This window comes from Aquarana catesbeiana, linkage group LG04 (assembly GCF_042186555.1).
Source record: "Aquarana catesbeiana isolate 2022-GZ linkage group LG04, ASM4218655v1, whole genome shotgun sequence".
Classification (NCBI taxonomy): domain Eukaryota; kingdom Metazoa; phylum Chordata; class Amphibia; order Anura; family Ranidae; genus Aquarana; species Aquarana catesbeiana.
The window spans coordinates 129636187-129657733 of record NC_133327.1 but is presented as its reverse complement, the minus strand read 5'-3'; the positions used below and the strand labels follow the sequence as shown (position 1 = coordinate 129657733).

At 45.0% G+C, this 21547-nt stretch overlaps 1 protein-coding gene across 1 annotated transcript in view; it reads right to left on the bottom strand.

Annotated features, from left to right (window-relative positions):
• AQP12B (aquaporin 12B) overlaps window positions 1-19769 on the bottom strand; it is an 81908-nt gene extending 62139 nt beyond the window's left edge. Inside the window, exon 1 of the transcript XR_012243763.1 lies at window positions 19704-19769. The gene's annotated coding sequence lies outside the window, so the exon portion shown is untranslated. The remainder of the gene's footprint in view (window positions 1-19703) is intronic.
• Window positions 19770-21547: the final 1778 nt, after the last annotated feature.

Genomic DNA, 21547 nt, shown 5'->3' with positions numbered 1-21547 from the left:
TACTGAAGGACGCACCTTCTAACGTCCAGTTTGTGAAAAATATGCTCCTGTTCCCTCACAGGATTCGAACAGAAGGTAGGTAAAATAATTTCCTGGCCCCTATGAAAACTAGAGGCCACTTTTGGTAAAAAGGCCGGATCCGTTTTAAAAATCAAACGGTCCGGAAAAACCTGAAAAAAAGGCGCCCTAATAGAAAGGGCTTCGAGTTCACTTACTCTCCTTGCTGTGGTGATCGCCACCAAAAACACAGTTTTGAGGGTGATCAACTTCAAGGTACAGGATTCCAATGGCTCAAAAGGATCCCCTGTAAGAGACTGTAAAACTAAGGAAAGATCCCACACTGGGAATGGGGAACTTTTAACAGGCCTCTGTCTGCCTAAAGCTGTAAAAAAACCTAGCTACCCAAGGATCTATAGCTAGCGGCTTTTCCAGGAAAACGCTTAGTGCCGATACTTGTCCTTTCAAGGTGCTAAGGGCTAATCCTTTGTCCGCTCCTGCCTGCAGAAACTCTAATACTGCTACAGAACTTCGTACATCGAAGGAGCTTTCTGTGCACCAACTGTTAAAGCGTTTCCACACCTTTAGGTAAATGGCTTGCGTCTCTCTTTTCCTGCAATTTAGGAGAGTTGTCACTAGCCGATCCGAGAAACCTTTGCCCTTTAGCAATTCTTCCTCAGTAGCCACGCTGCGAGGTTCCATCGCTCCACCTGAGGGCAACAGATTGGACCCTGAGAGAGAAGATCCTCCCGGATAGGCAGAATCCAGGGAGGCTCCACTGTCAGACTCTTCAAGAGGGAGAACCACGGCCTCCTTGGCCAGTGTGGTGCGATCAGAATGAGGGTTGTGTCTTCTGACCGAAATTTTCTCAGAACTGCTGGAATCATTACGGGAGGGGGGAAAGCATAACACTTTGAGAAACGCCAGCTCTGAGCTAGTGCATCCACCCCGGCTGCTCCGTCCCATCTGTTTAGGGAAAAGAACAGACAAGCTTTCGTATTCGCCTTTGAGGCGAAGAGATCCACGGAGGGGACCCCCCACTTCCGAGTAATCATCTCGAAGATGTCCTGGTTCAAGACCCAGTCGTCTTCCTTCAGCATTTTTCTGCTCAGAAAATCTGCTACGTGGTTCTGCTCCCCCTTCAGATGTATTGCAGAGAGAGAGAGAATGCTCCCTTCGGCCCACCTGAGGATGGATTCTGCCAGACCCCACAAGGATCTGCTCCTGGTTCCCCCTTGCCTGTTGATGTAGGCCACTGCTGATGAGTTGTCCGAACGGACCCTCACATGCTGCCCCAGGAGTTCTCTCTGAAAAGCTCTGAGAGCCAACTCTATTGCTCTCAGTTCCCTCCAGTTCGAGGACTTCTTTGCGTCTTCTTTTTCCCAGGTGCCCTGCATCATCTTGGAATCTAGGTGTGCTCCCCACCCTGTGCCGCTCGCATCGGTCGTAACCGTTATGGACACTGGAAGAACCCACTCCAGGCCCTGTGAGAGATTGGACCCTTTCCTCCACCACCAGAGGGACCTTTTGACCTGACTTGGCACAGATATAAGGGAGTCCAGAGATGCTGGACTGTGGTCCCAGACACTCAGAATAAACAGCTGTAGGGGGCGAAAGTGCAGCCCTGCCCACTGAACTGCCGGAAGCGTGGAAGTCAGTAAGCCCAGTGCTGACATTGCTTTCCTTACTGAGATCTGACTGCTGCCCTGGAGCAGTAATATTGCTCTGTCCACCTTCTGGATTTTTTCTGCTGGAAGGAACACTTTTTGTTTTGTCGAATCCAGTACATAGCCCAGGAAGGTGACCTTTTGGGCCGGAACCAAACTGGATTTTTCCAGGTTCAAGAGCCATCCCAGGTTTTCTAAGCTGTCTCTTGCTACCTGAAGATCCTGGTACAACTGCTCCGGGGAAGGAGCAAACAGGAGTAGGTCGTCCAGGTACGCGACTACAGAGATGCCTCTGAGCCGCAAGAAAGCCAGGACCTCCACCATCACTTTGGTGAAGATGCGGGGGGAAGAGGATAGTCCAAAGGGGAGTGCTTTGAACTGTAGATGAAACGTTCCTTCCCCAGTTCTCACCGCCAGTCTGAGAAACCTCTGGTAACTTTCTGCGACTGGAATGTGCAGATAAGCGTCCTTTAAGTCTATTGACGCCATGAAGCAATTTGGGGGAAGAAGCGCTTTCACCGAATAGATAGAATCCATCCGGAATTTCCTGTAGGTAATTGAGACATTCAGAGGCTTCAGATTCATGATAAGCCTGAATTTTCCCGAAGGCTTGCGGACCACAAAAATGTGGGAGTAAAAGCCTCTGCCTATCTCCTCTACAGGAACCCTCACTATCACCTCTTGTTCCTCTAACTCCTGTAGGGAGGATAGAAGAGCTGACGCTTTCTCTGCACACTTTGGCAGCTCGGTGACCAGAAGTCTGTGCTGAGGAGGTTCTGAGAACTCTAGCTGGTAACCTCTTCTTATGATCCCTAACACAAACTGGTTGGAGGTGATCATCTCCCATTGTGGGAGGAAGGCCCCCAATCTTCCTCCCACCGTGGTTACCCCGTCATTGGGTCTTCTTGGGCTGTTCAGGAGGGCGAAAAATCGCCCCTCCCCGCCCCTTGCCCTTCTGCCCCCAAGCTTTTTTCTGCCGCTCTCCTTTTGGGGTTTCAAACTTTCTCTGGGGGCGAAACTTTCTTTTAGCCTGCTCCCCAAACTTCTTTTTAATGGGAAAGGCCTTTTTCTTATCGGCCGTCCGGTCTAAAACGGTCTCTAACCCTGGGCCAAACAAGAGATCTCCTGTGAGGGGAATTCCACAGAGTTTAACTTTAGACGCGCTGTCTCCTTGCCACGTCTTAAGCCATAGGGCCCTTCGAGCCGAATTAGTGAGGGCTGAAGACCTTGCGGACATGCGCACTGATTCGGCGGAAGCGTCCGCAATATACGCTACACCCTTAAGTAGCATGGGAAAGGAAGCCAAAATAGTCTCTTTTGGCGTTCCTGCCTCAATATGCGCCTTTATCTGCGTAAGCCAATATTCCATATTGCGGGCCACTACTGTGACCGCCATGGCAGGCTTAAGGTTTCCCTGTGACGAATCCCTGTTTGCCTGGAAACCTGAGAAAAAGCAGCATCCAGCCTAGGGGTCTTATTCCAGACTAGAGACTCCCCTTCTGAAAAAGGAAACCTTCGCTTCAAAGCCCTTGAAAAGAAAGGTTTTCTCTCAGGATCTTTCCATTCATTCTTTATGGCCTCAACCAATACATCATGGACTGGGAAATCCTTCCTTTTTTGTTCCCCAAGACCTTTGTACATTTGGTCATGGAGTGATAACACCTTCTTTTCTTCCTGAATTCCCAAAGTGGTGTGAATAGCTCCCAAGAGCTCCTCCACTTCGTCCAGGGAAAGCTTATAGCGAGAGGTTTTTGTGGATTCCCCATCCACCTCCTCCACATCCGATTCCCTTTGAGAATCTGAAGCGGTGCTATCTGGCTCCTCCTCAATTTCCACTCTGGAGCCCCCTGGTCTCTCTCCACTAACAGAGGGAGTATCCACTGGGCTAGGTGTAACACTCTGCTGCACTGGTAAAGGACTGCTTTGGGCTTGCGGCAACTGGAAGCTAGAAAAGATGCCTTAAAGGACTGAAAGGTGCTAGAAAGCTCTTTGACGGATGCAGCAAGATCTGTACCCTGTTCTGCTGCCTGTTCCCTGACTAATCCATCAATGCACTCCTTGCAAAGTGCCTTGGTCCAGGATTCCCCCATACTAACTCTACAAGAGGGGCATTTTTTCTTTGAACCATGAGGCGACTTGCTTTTCTCTGTGGCTTTCTGAAAAAGAAAGAGAGAGAGTCGCCATAAATGCCCAATCCCACCAGTGCTTTTACAGAGGACCACCAGGAGTGCCCCCCCCAGGACCAACCACCACCAGGGTCCCAGACACACTCCCCTTCCCCCCAACCACCAGTGAGGGGAGAACACCCGTGAAGCTATCGGGATTTAGGTAAGGGAACACCACCCCAGGGTTCCACTTACCTTAGCATGGCTGGTGCTACTGTCTCCTGGAGCAGTTCTAGAGACCTCTGTCTCAGACATGTCCGCTGAGGATGGTGGTCGATCGTTTCCCCCGACAGCTGACTCTACAGCAAAGCAAGAGGGTCGCACCAGCCGAACGCTCGGTCCGTTTTCTTTCCCCGCGTCCGGAACCGGAAGACGCGGAATCGTCGGAAGTGCCCGCCCTCGCCGGAACTGACGTCACCCGTCATCCGACCCGGCCATAGAGCTTCAAACGCTGGCTGCACAAGCAGGAGAGACTCAGGCACTTCCCACAGCGCCCCCCTGGGCAGAAGAAACACGGACCTCCTCAGCTGTCGCTTTCCCCAAGAGAGGCTGAGGCGCGCCAATTCAGTTTTAAAAACAGGTAAGTATGGCTTCCCCAGCCTTTACCTAACTGAATAAACAATAGTAGAGGGAAAGAGCTAGAGAGACCCGACTCCCCCTCTTCCTCACACCAAATCTTTGGCTTCAGTCTCCCTGACTGATCCGCCACGGTTCCCAAGCAGTGTCTCCCCACCGGAGGAAACACCTGAACTGAGGGGCCGTTGGGAGGATGAGATTTAAATATTGAATTGGAAGGCGGTGTTTCCTAAGAGGGGAGGAGCCGGTGTCTCTCTATGGTGCTGTCCTGAAAGATGAATGGGGAAAAATTACTTTGAACCCCCAAACATTATATATTTTTTAAAGCAAATGCCCTACAGATTAAAATGGTGGGTGTTTCATTTCTTTTTTTCACACAGTATTTGCGCAGCGATTTTTCAAACGCATTTTTTGGGGAAAAAACACACTTTTTAAAATTTTAATGCACTAAAACACACTATATTGCCCAAATGTTTGATGAAATAAAAAAGATGATCTTAGGCCGAGTACATGGATACCAAACATGACATGCTTTAAAATTGCGCACAAACGTGCAGTGGCAACAAAATAAATACATTTTTAAAAGCCTTTAAAAGCCTTTACAGGTTACCACTTTAGATTTACAGAGGAGGTCTACTGCAAAAATTACTGCCCTTGATCTGACCTTCGCGGCGATACCTCACATGCATGGTGCAATTGCTGTTTACGTTTGACGACAGACCGCCGCTTGCGTTCGCCTTAGCGCGAGAGCAGGGGGCGACAGGGGTGCTTTTTTTTTTTTTTTTCTTTATTATTTTTTTTGCTTTTTTATCTTATTTTTAAACTGTTCCTTTCATTTTTTTTTTTTTTTTTAATCATTTTTATTGTTATCTCGGGGAATGTAAATATCCCCTATGATAGCAATAGGTAGTGACAGGTACTCTTTTTTGAAAAAATTGGGGTCTATTAGACCCTAGATCTCTCCTCTGCCCTCAAAGCATCTGATGACACCAAGATCGGTGTGATAAAATGCTTCCCCAATTTCCCAATGGCGCTATTTACATCCGGCGAAATCTAAGTCATAAAATGCTCATAGCTTCCGGTTTCTTAGGCCATAGAGATGTTTGGAGCCACTCTGGTCTCTGATCAGCTCTATGGTCAGCTGGCTGAATCACCGGCTGCATTCTCAGGTTCCCTGTTGAGACAGGAGAGCCAGAGAAAAACACAGAAGACGGTGGGGGGGGGCTTTCCCTCCCACGGCTTGTAAAAGCAGTCTAGAGGCTAATTAGCCACTAGGATTGCTTTTACATGAAAGCCGACCGCTGGCTGAAAAGAATGATACCAAGATGATACCTAAACCTGCAGGCATCATTCTGGTATAACCATTCAAAGTCGTGAATGGCGTACCTGAAGACAAAAAAATGGTTAACAATAAAGCACAGTAAACGGTAAAGTATAAAAAATTGCATACCTGAAAAGCAAACATGATAAAACATAATAACAATAAAACATTGCAGAATAGAATACAGTAAAAAAGAGCAGAACAAGAGAGAGAATAGAGAGAGAGAGAACAATAAAACGACAACTATTTTTTTTTATTTTATATATTTTTTTTTTTTTTTTACACTTTTTTTGTAACTAACTTTTATAACTGTAACCGGTTCCAGGTTCGGGTCTCTCAAAATGCGATGGCATCTTGGGAGACCCTGTGAAAGTGTGCCTAGTCTGTGCAATGCTGTACCCTACGCTAATACTCAACTAGTGTATGGTAGCGTTCAAAACATTCACCAATGCAAAGACCAGGATTGTCAGGACAGGAGGGACAATAATAGTGGGTGTCACGCCTATATCCACGCTTGCTGCAGACACAACATCTTTTTTGGGGGTTCGTTGGGTAGGGGTACTCGGGAGGACATAAAGAAAATGCCTCTCATGCAGCCGACTGCATTTGGTTGGGGATGTGAATGGGGGAAGTACAGGTGCTGCAGAAGCGGTGGGTTCCCAATTAGGATTGGCGAATGCAGCAGGAAGGGCACTATGGGCACGACGGGCCTGTGTTTGTCTTCTTGGTGGCAGCGGGACACTACTTGTGCTTGCCACCTCACCAGCTTGAACTGCACTTATGGGACTCGCCACATCACCAAGTGTTACTGCAGTGCTGGTTTGACTACGACCGGGGTGTACTAGGCCGCTGGCGCTTGCCAGTTCAATAAAAAGCTACCAAAAAAACTGTTAGCGATCGCATTGATCAGGCCTGACTCTGCGAACGCTGCAGTTATGCGTTAAGTGTTTTGTAAGTGACAGTGATCGATCGATACTGCACTTGGGTGGGCTGGGCCGGGCGGAGGGGCAAAATGCAGGTGCTAGCAGGTATCTGGGCTGATCCCGCTAACACTGCGTTTTTGGGAACCCTAAACTGCTGGGGACGCCAGTATAGATCTGATCGGATCAGATATTGATCCGTTCAGATACTATACCACTAAGGGAGGTGTATGCTGCGTGCGTGGGTGTTAGCGGTACTGGCGCTAATCTGACGCTGCTTGGGGCTGGTGCTTGCCAGTTCACCAAAATACTACCAAAAAAACTGTTAGCGATCGCAGGGATCAGGCCTGACTCTGCGAACGCTGCAGTTATGCATTTAGTGTTTTGTAAGTGTCAGTGATCGATCGATACTGCACTTGGGTGGGCTGGGCTGGGCTGGACCGGGCGGAGGGGCAAAACGCAGGTGCTAGCAGATATCTGGGCTGATCCCGCTAACACTGCATTTTTGGGAACCCTAAACTGCTGGGGACGCCAGTATAGATCTGATCGGATCAGATATTGATCCGATCAGATACTATACCACTAAGGGAGCTGTACGGTGCGTGCGTGGGTGGGTGTTAGCGCTACTGGCGCTAACCTGACGCTGCCTGGGGCTGGTGCTTGCCAGTTCACCAAAATGCTACCAAAAAAACTGTTAGCGATCGCAGGGATCAGGCCTGACTCTGCGAACGCTGCAGTTATGCGTTTAGTGTTTTGTAAGTGACAGTGATCGATCGATACTGCACTTGGGTGGGCTGGGCGGAGGGGCAAAACGCAGGTGCTAGCAGGTATCTGGGCTGATCCCGCTAACACTGCATTTTTGGGAACCCTAAACTGCTGGGGACGCTAGTATAGATCTGATCGGATCAGATATTGATCCGTACAGATACTATACCACTAAGGGAGGCGTATGCTGCGTGCGTGGGTGTTAGCGGTACTGGCGCTAATCTGACGCTGCCTGGGGCGACGCATATCACCGCCGGGCGATCAGGGGGCTAAACCTTTATTCGGTAATAAACGGCGGGTGCCCTGACACTATAAAAAATAAACGAACTAATCAGCGTCACCCGTAACGGTTATACGGTGATCAGTGGTGAAAGGGTTAACTAGGAGGCAATCAAGGGGTTAAAACATTTATTAGGTAGTATATGGGGGTCCATGTCGCTATAAAACGCTGACGGCGAACCTAAATATTTAGGTCCCTAACTAGCGTCACCAGCGACACTAATACAGCGATCAGAAAAATGATCGCTTAGCGACACTGGTGACAGGGGGTGATCAAGGGGTTAAAACTTTATTAGGGGGGGTTAGGGGGGTATCCTAGACCTAAAGGGGGGTAATACTAACTGTCCCAACACTGTAACTGTCACAAACTGACACCAATGCAGTAATCAGAAAAAAAAAAAAAAAACTGCTGGTGTCAGTTTGTGACGGGGGGGGGGGGGGGTGATTGGGGGGGGGATCGGGGGGCGATCGGGGATCGGGGGGGGATCGGGGTGTTTAGTGTGCCTGGCATGTTCTACTGTATGTGTGTGTGTTGTGCACTCACATACCTGTCTTCTCTCCTCGGGCCGGAACGGAAATTACCGAGCCGAGGAGAGATGACATCATTTCCTTTGCTGCTGTTTAGCATACAGCAGCAAAGGAATGATGTGATTGGCCGGCGGCGATCGCGAGGGGGGGGGCCACGAACGGATGGCCTCCCCCTCACCTCTGATCGCCGCTGGACAAAAGACGACCGCCTCGGGCACCGGGGGGGGGTCCGATCGGACCCCCCACCCGTGGAAGGCAAATCACGTATATGTACGTGATTTTGCCTGTCCGTGCCACCTTGCCGACGTAAATCGGCGTGAGGCGGTCGTCAAGTGGTTAAATAACAGTTTCTCTTATGCCCCGTACACACGGTCGGATTTTCGGACGGAAAATGTGTGATAGGACCTTGTTGTCGGAAATTCCGACCGTGTGTTGTCTCCATCACACATTTTCCATCGGATTTTCCGACACACAAAGTTTAAGAGCAGGCTATAAAATGTTCCGACAACAAAATCCGTTGTCGGAATTTCCGATCGTGTGTACACAAATCCGACGCACAAAGTGCCACGCATGCTCAGAATAAATAAAGAGATGAAAGCTATTGGCCACTGCCCCGTTAATAGTCCCAATGTACGTGTTTTATGTCACCGCGTTCAGAATGATCGGATTTTCCGACAACTTTGTGTGACCGTGTGTATGCAAGACAAGTTTGAGCCAACATCCGTCGGAAAAAATCCTAGGATTTTGTTGTCGGAATGTCCGATCAATGTCCGACCGTGTGTACGGGGCATTAGGGGTGTTTATGTGCACGATTGAAAGCTTTATATAAGCATGTTTTGGCGTAGCCTCTTTCCAGTAATCTTTCCCTTTAGTTTGTCAGCCAACTCTTTGAAAGTTTGTTCATTAGAACAATTCTTCCTTGTATAGAGATATTGATTGTATGGTACGGAATTTATGAGCATCTAAAGATGAAATCTGGAATATACAAATGCTCATAAACATACAAAGAAATATAAACAGTTCTGAGAGAAATTGTTATTTAAAATGAAAGGCATTCTTTGGGAATTTTCATACGGGCTTTTGCCTCAGGTGATTGTCCCCTGAGCTGGTTGTGGACAGTTTCTGTGGTTCCTTGTGTGCTCATTGGCTGTTACTGTGGATTTCTTGGTATTTATAGGTCTGAGGAGGTGGTATCCATTTTAATTGAACTGACCCATGTGTGATGGTGATGCATCGAAGATGTGAGTGTTTATGCTGGTATACAAAAAGATACGTAGAAGCTTATGTAATTACATTTTTCATGACACGTTTATATAATTCTTTGTTAAGCCTAGTACACACAATCAGAAAATCAGATGAAAAATGCCGCTTTTAAAGCGATCGTACAATAATCTGATCATTAGTACACCGCTTTGGAGAACTGATCACAACAGTTCATCCATAACAGTGGCGTAGCGTGGGGGGTGCAGGGGGTGCCGTGGCCCCGGGCGTGAAATTTAGGGGGGCGCCAGTATGTGTCACTGGCTGCCTCCTCCTAATTTCTCGATCCTGTGTCCCCGGCCCGGCCGCCATGTTAAGTGTCCGGCGCCCTGTGATTGGGCGTATGGGGGTCATGTGAGGCGTAGGGCTGGCTTGTCCTAGATCGCTCCTGAAGTCCCGCCTCCGCACATGACCCCCCATACGCCCAATCACAGGGCGCCAGACACTGAACATGGCTGCAGCCAGAGCGCAGGGGAGAGAGGAATGTGAGCCACCGCTGTCCTCTCCTCCTCCTCCTCCTCCTCCGGATCGATGCAGCCAGGATAAGAAGGTGAGTGAGAGTCTTGTTACTGGCCGGGGGGGCGAGAGAGAGAGAGACTGTAGGCAGGATAGTGTAGTTTAGTATGGAGGTCAGTGTAGTGTAGTGGTCAGTATGGGGGGCAGTGTAGTGTAGTATAGTGGTCTGGTCAGTGTAGTATGGTGGTCAGTGTAGTGTAGTATGGTGGTCAGTATAGCGGACAGTGTAGTATGGTGGTCAGTATAGTGTAGTTTAGTATGGAGGTCAGTGTAGTGTAGTGGACAGTGTAGTATAGTGGTTAGCATAGTGGTCAGTATAGTGTAGTTGAGTATGGAGGTCAGTGTAGTATAGTGGTTAGTATGGTGTTTAGTGTAGTGGACAGTATAGTGGTCAGTATAGTGTAGTGGACAGTGTAGTGTAGTATGGTGGTCAGTATAGTGGACAGTGTAGTATAGTGGACAGTGTAGTGTAGTATGGTGGCCAGTATAGTGGACAGTGTAGTATGGTGGTCAGTGTAGTGTAGTATAGTGGTCAGTATAGTATAGTGGTCAGTGAAGTGTAGTATGGTGGTCAGTATAGTGGACAGTGTAGTATAGTGGACAGTGTAGTGTAGTTTAGTATGGAGGTCAGTATAGTGTAGTATGGTGGTCAGTGTAATGTAGTATAGTGGACAGTGTAGTATAGTGGTCAGTATAATGTAGTATGGTGGACAGTGTAGTAAAACAGACAGTGTAGTATAGTGGTCAGTATAGTGGTTAGTATAGTGTAGTTTAGTATGGAGGTCAGTGTAGTGGACAGTGTAGTATAGTGGTCAGTGTAGTGTAGTATGGTGGTCAGTGTAGTATAGTGGTCAGTATAGTATAGTGGTCAGTGTAGTGGACAGTGTAGTATAGTGGTCAGTGTAGTGTAGTATGGTGGTCAGTGTAGTATAGTGGTCAGTATAGTATAGTGGTCAGTGTAGTGTAGTATGGTGGTCAGTATAGTATAGTGGTCAGTGTAGTGTAGTATGGTGGTCAGTATAGTATAGTGGTCAGTGTAGTGTAGTATGGTGGTCAGTATAGTGGTCAGTGTAGTGTAGTATGGTGGTCAGTATAGTGGACAGTGTAGTGTAGTATGGTGGTCAGTGTAGTGTAGTGGACAGTATAGTATAGTGGTCAGTATAGTGTAGTATGGTGGTCAGTGTAATGTAGTATAGTGGACAGTGTAGTATGGTGGACAGTGTAGTATAACAGACAGTGTAGTATAGTGGTCAGTATAGTGGTTAGTGTAGTATAGTATAGTGGTTAGTATAGTGTAGTTTAGTATGGAGGTCAGTGTAGTGTAGTATAGTGGACAGTGTAGTATAGTGGACAGTATAGTGTAGTATAGTGGACGGTATAGTGTAGTATAGTGGACGGTATAGTGTAGTATAGTGGTCAGTGTAGTATAGTGGACAGTGTAGTATAGTGGTCAGTGTAGTGTGGTATAGTGGTCAGTGTAGTGTAGTATAGTGGTCAGTGTAGTGTAGTATGGTGGTCAGTGTAGCGTAGTATAGTGGTCAGTGTAGTGTAGTATGGTGGTCAGTATAGCGTAGTATAGTGGTCAGTGCAGTGTAGTATGGTGGTCAGTATAGCGTAGTATAGTGGTCAGTGTAGTATGGTTGTCAGTGTAGTGTAGTATAGTGGTCAGTGTAGTGTAGTATAGTGGTCAGTGTAGTGTAGTATAGTGGTCAGTGTAGTGTAGTATGGTGGTCAGTGTAGTGTAGTATGGTGGTCAGTACAGTGTAGTATGGTGGTCAGTGTAGTGTAGTACAGTGTAGTGTAGTATAGTGGACAGTGTAGTGTAGTATAGTGGTCAGTGGACAGTGTAGTATAGTGTAGTACAGTGGTCAGTATAGTGTAGTATAGTGTAGTATAGTGGACAGTGTAGTGTAGTATAGTGGTCAGTGGACAGTGTAGTATAGTGTAGTACAGTGGTCAGTATAGTGGACAGTGTAGTGTAGTATAGTGGTCAGTGGACAGTGTAGTACAGTGGTCAGTATAGTGTAGTATAGTGTAGTATAGTGGACAGTGTAGTGTAGTATAGTGGACAGTGTAGTGTAGTATAGTGGTCAGTATAGTGTAGTATAGTGGTTAGTACAGTGGGCAGTGTAGTGTAGTGTAGTGGACAGTATAGTGGTCAATGTAGTATAGTGGACAGTATAGTATAGTGGTCAGTGTAGTGGACAGTGTAGTTCTCAGTGTAGTGGTCAGTATAGGAATCAGGTAGGCCAGTAGTACTTGTATTTGAAGGGACTCAGGGATAGCTAAAAGTCCGCATGTTAGGGGGGACGCAAATTACTTGCCTTGCCCTGGGTGCTGACAACCCACGCTAGGCCACTGATCCATAATTATCTGAAGGGACAAACATGTATGAGAATGTATGATAATTTTCATAAGTTGAGTAACCTTTTCATTTTCAATATAAAACTAGCACGCAAAAACAACCGGACGATCATTCCTCCGACATTCTCACCGTGTGTATGAGGCTTATGATTCAAATATCCTTTCCCCTTAAAGAAGATTTACAAGCAACAAATCAAACTGCATTGGGGTTCCCCTGGTAGGGGTACTTCATGAAGGGCGAAGGGTTCATCCCACCAGTAGGCATATGGGTATTATGATGTGTTAGGGTCTCCTTTTGGTGGATGTATTTTGATGTCTAAACAGCTGTCTTTTATATAAGATGTTCTTTTAAACAATTTTTCTACTAATAAAAAATGTATTGTTTTATATAAGTTTGTTGCCATGAAAACTCCCATGGGAGAATATTCAATTGTTGGTTGTCCTATTAGGGATGAGGCAATGTACAATTCTGTGCAGACCAATCTTTTTGGATAGATAATCTACAAGTGGCCTAAATTTGTCCAGGACTGGCCAGCCTAGCCCAGCAAAAATAGCCCAAAAGCTTACTGTTGGATACTAAAAGAAGTCTCCAAGAATCTCAAAATGTAAGCGACGATGTTTATATAACTCTTGCATAAGTTGGGGTCAAAGTGCATGCATTTTCACTCAAAAAGAGCTTGCACTAATTCCGACCGTATGTAGGCTCCATCACACATTTTCCATCGGAATTTCCGACACACAAAGTTTGAGAGCTTGCTATAAAATTTTCCGAGAACAAAATCCGTTGTTGGAAATTCCAATTGTGTGTACACAAATCCGACGCACAAAGTGCCACGCATGCTCAGAATAAATTAAGAGACAAAAGCTATTGGCTACTGCCTCGTTTATAGTCCCAACGTACGCGTTTTACATCACCGCGTTTAGAATGATCGGATTTTCTCAACTTTGTGTGACCGTTTGTATGCAAGACAAGTTTGAGCCAACATCCGTCGGAAAAAATCCATGGATTTTGCTGTTGGAATGTCCAATCAATGTCCGACCGTGTGTACAGGGCATAAGTATTTGCACGAGTATTGGTACTTGTGCGAATGCTCTGATACCTGAAACCGATACTGTCAGGCTCAGTTCTTTCAGCTGTTAGCGGGGTTCCCCATTTGACAGTTAAAGTGTAAACAAAGTCCCGGTAATTGGAGGTGTCAAAAAAAAAAAAGCAGCCGGGCAATGTTTATCAACAACATTGCTAAAACAGAAGAATGAAAAGAAAGATCGTTTCATTTTATATCCTACTGTTTATTCATCTACAGATTAAAGGGATGAATTTCAATCTGCATATGAAGTCAGTTTAAAGTTTTTTTTTTTTTTTTTTTTTTTAATTAAACGTTTCTCTGTTTCACCCGTTGTTAACCCTTAATTTATTCTAACCAGCCCTAATAACTCCTTATTCTCCTTCTCCATTTAATTATTATTTTCCTGCTGATTTTCTTTTTGTTCACTTCTATTTTATAATCTAAACTTTTAATAGTTAAAAAAAAAATTTTGTTTGCTTTGTTCGTTAATACTTTAACACATATAAACACGTTTCACACTGCAAAAAAACGCAAAATTAAAAAAAAACGAATTTATTTAATTTGTAATTAACTTTTCAATGCTTTGCACCATTGCCGACAGCTGAAGTTTACACAAAACAGTTGTCAGCAGGTATCGGTAATTAGTATCGGCAAGTACTAAAAACAAAAATATCGGTACTTGTACTCGCTACAAAAAAATGGTATGAGTGCATCCCTAGTAGGCACTATTCAAATACGTTGAAAAGTCAACAGTTTCCATGGAGTGTACTTATTTTTCACGTTTATGTAGTTGGTCATTATAATGACAGCTTTTATCTGTTGAAAGTGATTATATGAAGGAAGCAGAGAGGGCGAAGCAGTAATTGTTGAACAGCCTTAAACAGCACTGGAGTATAAATATGACTATGGACAAAGAGAGCTTTGGAGGAAGTAAATTAGCATATCCAGCAGATGGTACCAGAAGACTACATATGTATCATTTATATGCTATTCACCCAAACATGTCTTGCCTAGTTATTATATGAAATATGTAAAATGGTGTAACTAAAACCATTGGCTATTATTTATGCTATATGGGCATGCATTTGAAGTTACAGAGCATTAGGAAAAGATTAATAATGGTAATTATAACTGTGCTGGAGAAATTTGTAGATATTCTAATTAAACTGCAGTTTTTACATTTCCACATTTTTATTCTCTTTCTCTTGTAAGGCTTGTATTATTAAAAAAGAAAAAAAAAGGAAGGGGATTGAAAACACCATTTTTTAAAAGTAAACCTGTCCCAAACCTGGACAATTCAGACTAAATATATAATAACAACATGTGTATACAGAGGTTTCTTTCAGTTCCCTTCAGTTCAGTTTGGTTGCTTTAATGTAAGGGTCCTCTCACACGGGCGTTCAATTTTTTTAGTTCAGTTCAGTCGCTTGTTTCTTGATAATAAAACTGATCAAAAACGAATACGCATGTCAATTTATTACATCCGTTTTTATGTCCGCTGACATCCGTTTTTAATCAGTTTAAAAAAAAAAAAAAAAGTGACTGAACTGAACTAAAAAACTGAACGCCCGAGCTGTTGGGTAAAAAACAGATGTCAGCGGATCAGAATGTAAGAGGATATCGTCTGCTAACATTGGTTTTTCATCCGTACCGTTTTCTAAACAGAATAAAAATAGGGTTTTCTTCTGTTTCAAAAAAACGGAACTTAACGGAGGCAGATGTCAGTGGATGTCAGCGAAGGATCATCTGCTATGTCCGCTAGCCCATAGACATACATGTATGTCCATTTTTCATCTGCCAACTGATGGAGGAAAAACGGACATACGGAACGCCCGTGTGAAAAGACCCTAATGCCCCGTACACACGAGCGGAAATTCCACCAGCAAAAGTCTGATAAGATCTTTTGGTCCGAAATTCCGACCGTGTGTATGCTCCATCGGACTTTTGCTGGCGGAATTCCAGCCAGCAAAAGATTGAGAGCATTTTCTCAATCTTACGGTCGGAAAAAGTTACGATCTGAAATTCCGATCGTCTGTACCAATTCCGACGCGCAAAATTCCTATGCATGTTTGGAAACAATTCGATGCATGCTCGGAAGCATTGAACTTCATTTTCACGGCTCGTCGTAGTGTTGTATGTCACCGCATTCTTGACGGTCGAAAGTTCAGCAAACTTTTGTGTGACCGTATGTATGCAAGCCAACCTTGAGCGGAATTCCGTCGGAAAAACCATCCAAGATTTTTCCGACAAAGATTCCACTCGTGTGTACGCGGCATAAGCCAAAATGATCAGTAGATCCAGAAATATAGGCAGTGAATATTATATGCAAAACTGGAATTTTTTAACTTGGTACTGCATCCTTACACTCCCTAAGAATATTTCTTATTCATTGATTCTCTGCACTAGCCAAAGGTCTAGAGCAGTGATGGCGAACCTTGGCACCCCAGATGTTTTGGAACTACATTTCCCATGATGCTCATGCACTCTGCAGTGTAGTGTATTGGGGTGCCAAGGTTTGCCATCACTGGTCTAGAGTTTGCTCATTGCAGATTTATTTCAATAGGCAAGTGTAAAGAGTGTGTAATGTATTCCCCTTCTGTTCAGTTCTACTCAGAACAATCACCCAACTAATTATATGACACAAACTGTCTCCTTGTTCATATGGTTTCTTTGCGGTATTTCAATTAGCCCTGGTTCACATTGATGGGATTTGGGATGTCAAATCACATGCCAACTCGGCGGCAATTGTCGGCAATGGGAGTGTCTGAATTGGTGCAACGCTGCATTTGTGGTGCTGCAACGATTCCCAAAAGTAGTTTCTGTACTACTTTTGGTGATTTTTTTGGGTGCGATTTCTATTGACATCTGTGCAGAAACCCGCACAGATGTCTCTGAAATTGCCCCCAAAGTCGGGACTGACATGAGGGAATGTGTGAACCTGGGCTTAGAGAGACACAGTTCAAAAGTCACCATCTACTACTGAACTGTCTTAGAAAGTTCAGAATGCAGTGCAAAGAAAGTGCCATAAAAGCACTTTGCATTGAATGTTTCATTCTAAAAGTTTTGGTTTATACAGGTAGTAAAAACGTTCATCATAAAATATTATATAAAAAATGGGCATTGGGTATAATGCCATAAAAAGCCCTGGCAGAAACAGAACAACAGTCTTACAACCTTAAGAACACAAAATACTGAATTCTGCTTAAGTTACCTCTGAGACACATACACATAAAGAAAGGGATGTTTGCAGTGTTGTCAAGCGTCTGTATTTTTACTGGCAGCCAGTAAAAAAAGGCGCTTTTCTCCTGCCAGTAAATGCCAGTAACAGGAAAAGGTTGCCAGTAAAAAATATGTCTGTGACACCTGGCTCAGAACTACGCATGCGCAGTTCTGGTCCGAAGCGGGCCGAGACCATCCAAATACCAATTCCAATACCTGCTACTGTGTGTTTGGGCAGTGCCGGCAGGGGGCTGGTCTGATGGAGGCGGTGCCTGAGTGTGTTGTATGGTGTCATGGTGCAAGGGAGCCAAGCGGATTGGCCGGAGCCTTATGTGTGGGACGGAAGTGAGGTAAGCCGGGAGCGGGACTGTCAGTGCTGTTTGGACTCAAACACACTTGACTACCCTCTCCATTGATTGCAATGCCTCCTGCAGCCAACTTTCTCTTTTAGGCTTAGTTTACACTTGCAGTTGAAGGGGTGGGTAAAAATAAATGTTTAAGCTGCATTTTTACCCACCCACCCCTCCACTGCCCCCCTTAAGCTGTAAAGGCAGCTGGGCGCAGGGTGTACACATTTCACAGCTGCAAGGCTTTGCTTCATGGAGCTTCAAAAATGACCCCAACCCCTCATTCTTGGTGGGCAGTATATTCAAGCCAATGGGGCAGCACTGCAACCACGAGCACATGGTTGCAGTGCGGTAATCCCAAAAAGCAAGTTTGAGTTTCAGAAAGTGATAGTATCGCCTTCTGCTTTTCAAAGTGTCCAAAATATGTCCAGGCAATGGACAATAAAATATTCACTCTACTCTGTGTTGGGAGCATGAAATTGTCCAAAATGTCTTAGTATGCTGACGCTTTAAGAGTTCCCTTCACTGGAACTAAGGGGCCAATCCCAACCCCTGAAAAACAACCCCACACCATAATCCCCCTCCACCAAAAGCAAGGTCCACAAAGACGTGGATGAGCAAGTTTGGGGTGGAGGAAATTAACTGGCCTGCACAGAGTCCTGACCTCAACCTGATAGAACACCTTTGGGATGAATTAGAGCAGAGACTGTGAGTCAGGTCTTCTTGTCCACATCAGTGCCTGACCTCACAAATGTGCTTCTGGAAGAATGGTCAAACATTCCCATAGACACACTCCTAAACCTTGTGGACAGCCTTCCCAGAAGAGTTGAAGGCCAACTCAATATTGAACCCTACGGACTAAAGCCTCGTACACGCGGTGCGATTGTTGGCCAACCGAGCGTCTGATTTTTGTCAAAAGGGCGTGTGCCAGGATCTTGTCTTGCATACTAACGGTACACAATTGTCGTGCAACAAACACAAACGTAGTGACGTACTATGATGAATTTCAGCTCTTGAGCGCCACCCTTTGGGCCCCTTCTGCTAATTTTGTATTTGGTGAGCATTGATTCCGAGCATGCGTGTTTGTACTTTCGACTTTTGTGTGACGGATTTGTGTACTGATCATCCGAAAATCTGACGTCAAACTGTTGTCCGCCGAAAATTTATTTACAGACTTTCTGTACCATAGGAGCAGCACTGTTCCAATTCAACAGAATAGCCTTTCTTTTTAAAAGCCTTCCTAAAAGCAAATGAAACCTAATACGACTTTTAATTCTTTTAACAAAATCATTGGGGATTCCCAGAAGACACACCTCAGTGGTCTTAGGAGCTTGTAAGCTCAGGCTGGTGTCAAGTAGGGTAAAAAAGTCACTCCATCAGGGTTTACGTTCTCCTTAATCTGAAGTATTATTGAGGTCGTCTTTTAGAGGATTAACCACTTCAGCCCCGGAAGAATTTACCCCCTTCCTGACCAGGCCATTTTTTTGCAATATGGCACTGCGTCACTTTAAATGATTGTGCGGTCGTGGGACGTTGTACCCAAACAAAATGTATGTCCTTTTTTTCCCCCCACAAATAGAGCTTTCTTTTGGTGGTATTTGATCACATCATTAGGCCGATATGTATTCTTCTACATATTTTTGGAAAAAAAAAAATCGCAATAAGTGTATATTGATTGGCTTGCGCAAAAGTTATAGCATCTACAAAATTTTTAATTATTAATTAATTATTAATTATTATTATTTTTTTTACTAGTAATGGTGGTGATCAGTGATTTTTATCATGACTGCGACATTGCGGCGGACAGATCGGACACTTTTGACACTTTTTGGGACCATTGACATTTATACAGCGCTCAGAGCTAAAAATAGCCATTGATTACTGTATAAATGTCATTGGCAGGGAAGGGGTTAACACTATGGGGTAGAGGTGCGCATCTTCACTGGTCTCACGATTCGATTTGATTACGATTATCTGGTCAACAATTGGATTTGATTCTGCGATGCATCACAATTACCGACAAGCTCCCACTTCCGCTTGGGCCGCCTAGGTGGCCCTTCCTCCCTGCAATCTTCTGGGACACATCACAGGTCCCAGAAGATTGCCCGGCTATGCAGGACAGCGCAGTGAGACATGCACACTTGGCTGTGAAGCTGCAAGCTGTCACAGCCGGATGCCCACAGTAGTATTGCCAGCGCCGTGGACAGGGGGGAGAGAGAATGGAGGGTTTAAGTGGCCGCGTTGCTGGATTGTGGGACAGGTGAGTGTCTTTTTATTAAAAGTCAGAAGATACACTTTTTTTGTAGCTGCTGACTTTTAATAGACAAAAAATGGACTGGAACTCCGCTTTGAATTAAAAATAACCTCACTCCCTTAAAAAGTGCACTAATCCGGTGCACTACAGGGTACAGGCATTCACACAAGCTGCTGCTGGGAGGTCAGGAGGGATTACAATCCACAGCTGACAAACAGCCCTGTGACGTTCCCTGTACTGTCTCTGTGCTGACAGTTCCCTGGCTTCCCCCTACTAGGCGTTAACACAGTGGAATGTGCAAAGGGGATGCCGGAGAACGATTATCACAGGGCGTATATGTGGTTTAAGAGTACAAACACATTTGTACTCACTGTTAAAATTACTGTGCTTTAATAAATCCCATGTTACAATCAAGTGCCCCGCTGTATGTGCTTTTTAAAAAATATTCAGCTTCATACCTCATTTCTCAGTGTGTGCACAATACATGCCGCTCATGTGACTGCCTGGCCCGCCTCTCTCCTCTCACGTCTCTCCTGACGTCAGTGGAGAATTCTCCGCCCGCTGACTGTAGCTATCAGATCAGAAGAGGCAGGCGGGGCTGAGAATTCCACGCTGACTGTCGTCGGAAATTCCGATCATGTGTACACAAATCCGACGCACAAAGTGCCACGCATGCTCAGAATAAATTAAGAGACGAAAGCTATTGGCTACTGCCCCATTTATAGTCCCGACGTACGTGATTTAAGTGACCGCGTTCAGAACGATCGGATTTTCCAACAACTTTGTGTGACCGTGTGTATGCAAGACAAGTTTGAGCCAACATCCGTTGGAAAAAATCCATGGATTTTGTTGTCGGAATGTCCGATCAATGTCCGATCGTGTGTACAGGGCATAAGAGTTATTTTAAATGTAATGGTAAATTTCTTTCCTGGCATGTTCGGAGTGTATTCTGAAAATGTATATGCATACCAAGTTTTAAATGAAGTGTATTTGGCTGTATCCGTTTCTCAGTTAGTCAGTGTAAACATTAACGTTTGATACATCTTAACTGTAGGCTTGAAGAAGATAAACCTATGAATGCCGAGGGTTACTATAGTAAAGCTTTGACTATAGACAATACCTTTACAGACGCTGAGGAGGCATTGAACAAAGTGCAACAGTGTATACAGGTGGTCCTTTATTTTCTGTTCTTTCTCTTCAAGCAAATGACTAATAGGTGCACCATTTGCACTGCTGTCACATGACATTCTGTGTTATACACTTTCTGTTCTCCGAGCTGTGCATACATAGGCTGCCTATAGGCAGCTCCAGACAGCGACGAATGCTAAAACAAATGCCTCATTAAAGTGGCAGTAAACTCTTGGAATTGAAAATCCGCTGACAGGCAAGCTGTTTATAACAGAAGAGACCTTAGTGGTCTCTTCTGTCATAAATGCCCCCCTGCCTGTCAGCGGGTAATGTGATCTGGGCCGCACATGTGTAGCTCAGACCACATTTACAGCCCACTCTGCGAGCCGCGGCAATGTGACTCCTGTGCACGTGCGCGGGAGTGGCGTCACCTGCGGCCCGGCCATTCAAGCATCTGAAGATCGGGAACCCAGAAGGAAGATCGGGCAAAGATGGAAACCGCCGGAGACCAAGGAGAGCTGTGTCAGCACAGCACCGGAGGGCCTGTCTGCAGGCAAGTGTGTCATAATGTACTAGTATGCACTGCATACTAGTACATTATGACCTAAGCCTGCACGGGGGACCATTTTTTTTTTTAAATGAAGCAAGAGACTTTACTACCGCTTTAATGCTGTAGGAGCATCTGCACCCTTGTAAATGAGGCTATTAGCTATGCACCACTTAAAAATAATCTGGCAGTGCCAGCTGTGTTGCTTAAATTGCTTGGTGTCCACCCAATTGTGCATCTATGTGAGAACCTCCCAATGTCGCTCTATATACATTTCCGACACAATAAAGATCGTATGTATGTCAGTCCTGCTTTAAAAAATGTGCATATGGCACAACAACTGATTTGTTAAGAACAAAACCTCAGATTAACTTACATCTCATGTAAAATCTAAGAACTCTGCTACCCTTCTCCATTTTACATATAATCAGCAAAGAAATGAAGACTCACCCTTAGTTCAGGGGAATAAAAGTGGGATTTCTTTAAACATCTGTTCCCTTAACAATGGGGGTGGGTATACATACCAGAGAAATTGCATGCATTTGAGTAATGGGAAGAGTTCCCAGGGAAAGTTGGTATAAAGTGCTGTATCAAAAAAAAAATCTAATTGTATTGGACTCAAAGTAA